This window comes from Anastrepha obliqua, chromosome 6, assembly GCF_027943255.1.
Source record: "Anastrepha obliqua isolate idAnaObli1 chromosome 6, idAnaObli1_1.0, whole genome shotgun sequence".
NCBI lineage: Eukaryota > Metazoa > Arthropoda > Insecta > Diptera > Tephritidae > Anastrepha > Anastrepha obliqua.
In genome coordinates this window covers 56,549,585-56,557,460 of record NC_072897.1, presented here as the reverse complement: position 1 = coordinate 56,557,460, position 7,876 = coordinate 56,549,585, and the positions used below count along the sequence as shown (strand labels likewise).

The 7,876-nt window shown below is 35.8% G+C and overlaps 2 pseudogenes; both read right to left on the bottom strand.

Moving 5' to 3' along the window:
* Positions 1-954: 954 nt before the first annotated feature.
* LOC129250965 (U2 spliceosomal RNA) lies at positions 955-1,138 on the bottom strand (annotated as a pseudogene).
* Positions 1,139-7,283: 6,145 nt separating this feature from the next.
* On the bottom strand, positions 7,284-7,467 carry LOC129250964 (U2 spliceosomal RNA; annotated as a pseudogene).
* Between the last annotated feature and the right edge of the window lie 409 nt (positions 7,468-7,876).

Genomic DNA, 7,876 nt, shown 5'->3' with positions numbered 1-7,876 from the left:
AAAGGAGGATTCGGATTTCCTGGCGCGTCGTTTGGAAGAATAGCCCGATAGGAATGCTTTTATTCCGCGCTGATCCAGTTTGTTCTGTTTCTGTCACAATAAGTTCTTCGGAAGTTGTTAATATTGTTCCCCTTTTCCAGGAACCGTTTTGTTTTGTTTTTTTGTATTTGGTGTTTCGCTTTTTCAGAAACTGGTTTTTTGTCTTTCTCCAAGACCGTGGATTTTTTATTTTCCTTTATTTCGAGGATTTTGGTATTTAGGTGACAAAACGTATTTTCATTTGAGCCCCCAGTTATTCTATTGGAATAGTATAGAGCAATGTGTTGAGCTACTTTCAAGATTTTGAAATAAACAGCGAGCTACTTGCACAAGCCAACATAAATTAAATAATACACAGTTATATTCGACATACAAAACATGTATTTATTTTACGAATATACGTTCTATATATAATAAACTTATGACTTATAGTGCTTATACTTATGCATAACTAGATCCATGTTCACACCTATCAATCGTAACAAAATTTTTTGCAGTCATAATGGGAAATCACAAGCGACTTAAAAAAAAAAGAAAAAAATACCAGTCTAACGGTTAGACTTGATAGAAGTGAAACCTTCCGTAAAACAAACTGAGAGAGAATAAGACGAAAGCAGCATCAGGAGCGGGATAATTATAGGTTCATTATAATATTGCTATAAAGTTCATATTTTATTTTCTTCATTTTATCATTATTCATCCTCAATGTTTTCAATTTCAACAAATGATACGAGTGGCTTATGATAGATAAAATATGATACAAATGCTTTGGTTTCGATGTTGTCAAAAAAAATACCCAAACGGACCGAAGAAACAGACTTACAAATTTCTTCCATTTTCGTCTACTTGTATTCATATAAAAATTTATGGCTCTTCCCACCAAAGCTAAATGTATTAGTATATTTTTTCTTGTATTTATTCAAGGCCGAAATCCCGGCGGTACTGCAATACCGGGTCAACCCGTGGCAGAGGCGGAGCAAGCCCCTAAAACACTCCGCCCATTTCCAAAAATTAGTTTAACATTTGTTGTCCTCCGATGGAGGATCTATCAGATGTTAAGCTGATAACCACACTACCTAGTCAATACATTTTAAATAATAAACCTAATAAACCTTTTGAGAATTACACGCTCACAAAAATTATTTATATCAACATATAATATAACGCTTCGTAACTAAATAACTTTTAGGCCAGCGATGACAGGATGGCGCGGTAGCCGAGCGACTAGCAATGTGAGCTTCCGATCCAAAATCCTTGGTTCGAATCACAAGAAAAAATAAAAGTTATTTTTATTTAGTTCGTCGCTACGTTTATATCAACATATAATATAACGCTTCGTAGCCAAGTTGGTCGCTTTTTTCGTTTCACTTTTTCCCAAATCACTCCCAACGATTCTAAAGAAGTTTTCACTTCAAAACAACAAAACAGTAATAGTACATTATTATATAAATAAAATATGGGCAGATAAAAAGAGCATATTTAATGAGAAGGTTGACATTCTGACTCATCGATAATTTTTTTAATATTTGCAGTATAATTTGATACAGTCATTCGAATAAAGTTATCCAAATGTATATCTGTAAGCCGATTGCGGTATTTATTTTTAATAAATTTCATATTGGAAAAAGAAGATTCACACAAATAAGTTGAACTGAATAACGCTTTCACTTTCAACGCAACACGACATAAAACTGAATACTTATCTTTACTTACTAAAGTCCATATACATTTTGTATTTGAACCTAAAGATTTTAAAGTCAAGTCACTTTGAAAAGCAATCAGTTCCATTTCTGTCACAGCAATGTCTTCGCCAAAGTTGTTCATAACACAAGCTGCAAACTGTTGTATATCAATGTCCATGAAGGGTGAAACAACAAATTGCGTCACTAAAGCAATTTTGCTGAAATCCTTGAAACGATTTTTGAAGTTTTCCTTCAAGTTAGAAACTATTTCCATATGATATTTACTGTCATAGGGCTCTAATAGATTTTTGGATATCTTTTCAGAAAGAATAGGAAAATGCTTAGTATCGCGGTTTTTTAGGTTTTGTTCCCAAAATTCAAGTTTTGTAATAAACGCATTTATATCAGAAATCATTTCCGCTAATTCTTTATCCTGCCTTGAAGCTTCAAGTTAAGCTCATTTAATTTCTCTGTAATGTCCACAAGAAAACCAAAATCTCTGAGCCAAGTCGAATTTTCCAGTTCAGGAATCGGTTCATCGCGTTCTTTGAACAATTGGAGTATAGCAGGCAGAACATCATTGAAACGTTTGAGCACTCGTCCTCTGCTTAACAATCGCCCTTCAGAGTGAAGAAGTAGCTCTCCGTATTGACAGTCAATTTCATCAGCCAAGGTTTTAAATAATCTTCTTTGTAACGCTTGAGCTCTAATCTTGTTCACAATTTTCACCACTAGTTTCATAACGTTGTTCAAGTTTAGAAAATTTCCATATAATGCTTGCTGATGTATAATACAGTCGTAACTAACAAATTGTGGAAAACTTTCATTCTTATGACATAGCGCCACGAGCCCCTTATCACAACCCACCATAGCTGGAGCACCGTCAGTTGTCAGGCCTACCATTTTTGATATTGGAATTTTCTCAGAAGAGATGAGATTTTTTAAATGAGAAACCAGCTCTAGCCCAGTAGTATGTCCTTTGAGTGGAATAAACTTCAAAAAATCTTCTTTAATTGTAAAATCACTAAAAACCATCCTGACAAATATGGCCATCTGTGAGGTGTCAACTACATCTGTTGATTCATCCAGTTGCAGTGAAAAATAAATACAGTTATCTAAGTCACTTCTTAACTGTAAAAAAATATCATTGCTCATTACTTCTACTCGCCTCATCACTGTATTAGCAGAAAATTGCATAGATTTTATAGCAGACACTATTTCGTCTTTATTTCTAAAGTTGACGAATAAAGAATCTGCAGCTTCCAAAAATGCTTGTTTTATGATTTCCCCGTCTTCATAAGGTTTTTTCTTTTGTGCAATTATCTGGGAAACACGATAAGATGCTTCAATTGCAGCTTTATTTTTGTCGATTGTTTTCAAAAATATTGACTGTTGTCCAATTAACTGGATTTTTAAATGTTTCAGTTTTTCTTTCTGGTGGCAGAATTTAACGGAAATGCCTTCTCAAAATTCGAATGTACAGTTTTATGATGCCTCTCAATATTTCCTTTTTTAGTAACTGACACAGATGTATTACATAACAAACAAACACTTTTGCCTTTAACTTCTGTGAAGAAGTATTGTTCTTCCCATTCCGAATGGAAATGGTATGTCTTCGCCTTCTTACTACTGCTTGCCATAATGTTTCGAACTCTAACCCAACCGCTGCACGCAGAACGTTGATAATGCCGTTCAGTATTAAACTGAGCGCAATGTCGACGTGCATTGCGTATATAAGTTAACACACAATATATTCTGCCTAACGTACAATCGTACAATCACCTTTTCCCAATTAATTCACTCAGAAGTAGCGCAAACCCTCAAGCGGAAGCGTTTACTGTTTCACAATATCGTTGTCAATTCTTTTGCAATAAAATTCTTATTAGTTCAAACTTGGGAAAATAAATAATGCTTACGTAGCAAACTCACTCAGCAGTATCGCGAACCCTCAAAGCGGAAGCGTTTACTGTTTCACAATGTCGTTGTCAATTCTTTTGCAATAAAATTCTTACTAATATAATTCAAACTTGGGGAAATAAATAATGCTTACGTAGCGTCTGGCTTGAGCAACGCCTTCCTGTAGAATTAAGTTATTCGTAGGTGTAGAGTTAAGTAATTTTTGTAAAGTTTTTGAGTTTAATTCGGACAGTTAATAAAGGCGCACGCACCGCACCTAGTAAATTACCGTGTTTTTATTTTCATTAAGGTTTTCCGCGCAAGGAAACCTAACTTATATAAAGCCAAAACATTCTCGAACACGCTAATCGGTTCCAGCCGATCCTAGAACGGAGACGCGACTTCGCGTCGTGTTTGTCGGTGCGAAATCGCTTACCGCAGTGTTGCCGCTGTTTATCTATTTTTTATGAAAATTTCTGAAATTTGCTAATACTGGTATGATTTTCTGACTTTTGGATTTTTTGCAACGTGAGCAGCGCGAGCTACCAGATTTGCCTTTGCGAGCTACCGGTAGCTCGCGATCGACGGGTTGGCGACCACTGGTATAAAAAAATAAATAAATAATTGGCGTACACTTCTGTTAGGTGTTTGGGCGAGCTCCTCCTCCTATTTGTGGTGTGCGTCTTGATGTTGTTCCACAAATGGAGGGACCTACAGTTTCAAGCCGACTCCGAACGGCAGATATTTTTATGAGGAGCTTTTTCATGGCAGAAATACACTCGGAGGTTTGCCATTGCCTGCCGAGGGGCCACCGCTATTAGAAAAATGTTTTTATTAATTTTGCTTTCACCGAAATTCGAACCAACGACCTCTCAGTGAATTCCGAATGGTGATCACGCACCAACCCATTCGGCTACGGCGGCCGCTGGTATAGAGTAAAGAAATATGCTGCACAGTCACGTGCTTTCTTTATTAATAGAAATTCAATACTGCTCTACAGTTTTTATACTTAGGGCTATTTATAATACCAGGATGCGGCGACAGATTTGCATTGGAAAATTGTTTATCAGTCCTTCTCCATTGCTTATGTTATTTACTCATACTTATCTATTGTAAAGGTTGTTTATCAGTCCTTATGCATTGCTTATGTTATTTACTAATGCTTATCTATTGTTTGTTTGTGGAAAATTCCGTTCCGGTTGCTGCCTGGTACGGTTTGTATCGATAATGCATTCGCTGCATGTTATAACGTGTTATGTGGCGACGTCAGCAGTGGCGTAGTACACATTCCTTAACTAGCGCGTTCTACTTGCCCATTCGATGTTGACCTATAGATTGGAGATTGTATTTTTTTATACCATATTTTATGCATATAATGTGGCGCTGGCGTCTTAAATCATTTTGCGTTATCAGTCATTAGTCGTGTGAAGTTCGAATAGACCCGATTTACACGAGGAGACATCTTGAAGGGAAACATTTTGTTCGGGGGCGAAGGACGGTCGGGGAAGAGAGAAGGGATTTTGTCTCCCGTACTCGGCGACACGCTTTGCTCTTCTTATTCGTATTTCCAATCTTTCCAATTTTTGACAGTTGCTTCATTCGCTTTCTTCTTTTTTGGGAGAAGGTTCTGAGTTATGTGTTGGTTTTCAACCAAACGGAAGTTAACAAAGATGACAAACATCCGAACACTGCTTGGGAAATGCACGATTATTTTTGCTAGTAAAGTAGGTATACTTTAAAATATATTATGGGGCATGTTTATGTTGAATTCTAATTTTCCTCGCATTTCTAGTTACTCAAGTTAATTTTTAGTTAATTATTTACATATGAAGTATTTTTAATTTAATTTTTTTTATTCAAGTATAAGAATTTATAAATATATTTCAATAAAAAAACAACAAATTATTTATTATTTAACCAGTTTGCATTTTTCATTCATATATTTAAGAAACTGTTGTCGAACGCTCTCTGCTTTACATGTAAGCGCGTGCTAGAATTCATCCGAACCAGACGATGCTAAAGTGTTAAATGTCAAAATGTCGCGGAAACATTTTTGCCCGTGTGAACGCGAATGAAACTTCAAAAGAGAATTTCCAGTGTCTCCCTTCCAGATGTCTCCTCGTGTAAATCGGGTCATAGTTGTTTGTGAGAACTTCCTGAATTTTCTCAGACAAGCGTTCTCTTGAGTCAATTTCCCTCAGAGTAATGTATTTTGAGAATTTGTCGATAGCAACTAGGAACATTTTGTTGTCATTGAGGTATATGTCCATGTGTATGTATCTCCCTGGTTCAGTTGTTATGTCAGAATCTCCTACTGGTTCTCTTGTGGTGCTCCTCTCATACTTACCATATAGACAAGGTGTACATTTTTTGTTAAACTGATTATTTACATATTTTGTAGTTTTAATCAATAATCCTATTTTCATAAATGTCTAAATCTCTATTTTCTTAGGGAAACATGTTTGTGTTTTAAGCACTAAGTTTTGAAGTGAAAACTTCTTTAGAATCGTTGGGAGTGATTTGAGAAAAAGTGAAACGAAAAAAGCGATACTCTTGGCTACGAATATTACATATATACGTAGCGACGAACTAAATAACTTTTAGGCCAGCGCCGACAGCATGGCGCGATAGCCGAGCGGTTGGCAATGTGAGCTTCCGATCCAAAATCCTTGGTTCGAATCACAAGAAAAAAAATTTTTTTATACAGTTATTTTATTTTATTTTATGATATGTTTATGAGGAGCTTTTTTTCATGGCAGAAATACACTCGGTGTTTTGCCATTGCCTGCTGAGGGGTGAGCGCTATTAGAAAAATAGTTTTCCTTCATTTTGGTGTTTTCACCGAGATTCGAACTGACGTTCTCTCTGTGAATTCTGAATAGTAGTCACGCACCAACCCATTCGGCTACGGCGTTTGTTTAATTTTACTGATGCAAAAATGAGGAAAAATATACGAATAAAGTTTGCTTACTGTTTACACATTTTCCAAAGGTGACGGAGAACCAAAAAAAAAAAGTCGAGTTTCAAACAAATACGAGTGCATATGTGTAATTGTGTTAGAGTTTCGGTCACGCCCCAGCAAAACCTGCGTGCATATGTGTTTGTAACATTCAAAAAAATGTAATTGTGTTAGAGTTTCGGTCACGCAGGTTTTGCTGGGGACGCTCATAATAGCAACCGCGTGTGTATTTTTATATTCGTAAATATTTCCATTTTTAAATATTTACCGCAATTATGCCGAAAAATAATGCAGAAAAGTGTCGTGAATATCGACAGAAAAAAAAGAAAAAAATACCAGTCTAACGGTTAGACTTGATAGAAGTGAAACCTTCCGTAAAACAAACTGAGAGAGAATAAGACGAAAGCAGCATCAGGAGCGGGATAATTATAGGTTCATTATAATATTGCTATAAAGTTCATATTTTATTTTCTTCATTTTATCATTATTCATCCTCAATGTTTTCAATTTCAACAAATGATACGAGTGGCTTATGATAGATAAAATATGATACAAATGCTTTGGTTTCGATGTTGTCAAAAAAAATACCCAAACGGACCGAAGAAACAGACTTACAAATTTCTTCCATTTTCGTCTACTTGTATTCATATAAAAATTTATGGCTCTTCCCACCAAAGCTAAATGTATTAGTATATTTTTTCTTGTATTTATTCAAGGCCGAAATCCCGGCGGTACTGCAATACCGGGTCAACCCGTGGCAGAGGCGGAGCAAGCCCCTAAAACACTCCGCCCATTTCCAAAAATTAGTTTAACATTTGTTGTCCTCCGATGGAGGATCTATCAGATGTTAAGCTGATAACCACACTACCTAGTCAATACATTTTAAATAATAAACCTAATAAACCTTTTGAGAATTACACGCTCACAAAAATTATTTATATCAACATATAATATAACGCTTCGTAACTAAATAACTTTTAGGCCAGCGATGACAGGATGGCGCGGTAGCCGAGCGACTAGCAATGTGAGCTTCCGATCCAAAATCCTTGGTTCGAATCACAAGAAAAAATAAAAGTTATTTTTATTTAGTTCGTCGCTACGTTTATATCAACATATAATATAACGCTTCGTAGCCAAGTTGGTCGCTTTTTTCGTTTCACTTTTTCCCAAATCACTCCCAACGATTCTAAAGAAGTTTTCACTTCAAAAAATCAATAAATATCACGGAATTCATTCACGAAAATTTAATAAAGTATACACCAGAAGTATCGCGGATACTTAGAAAAGATTACAATAAAGC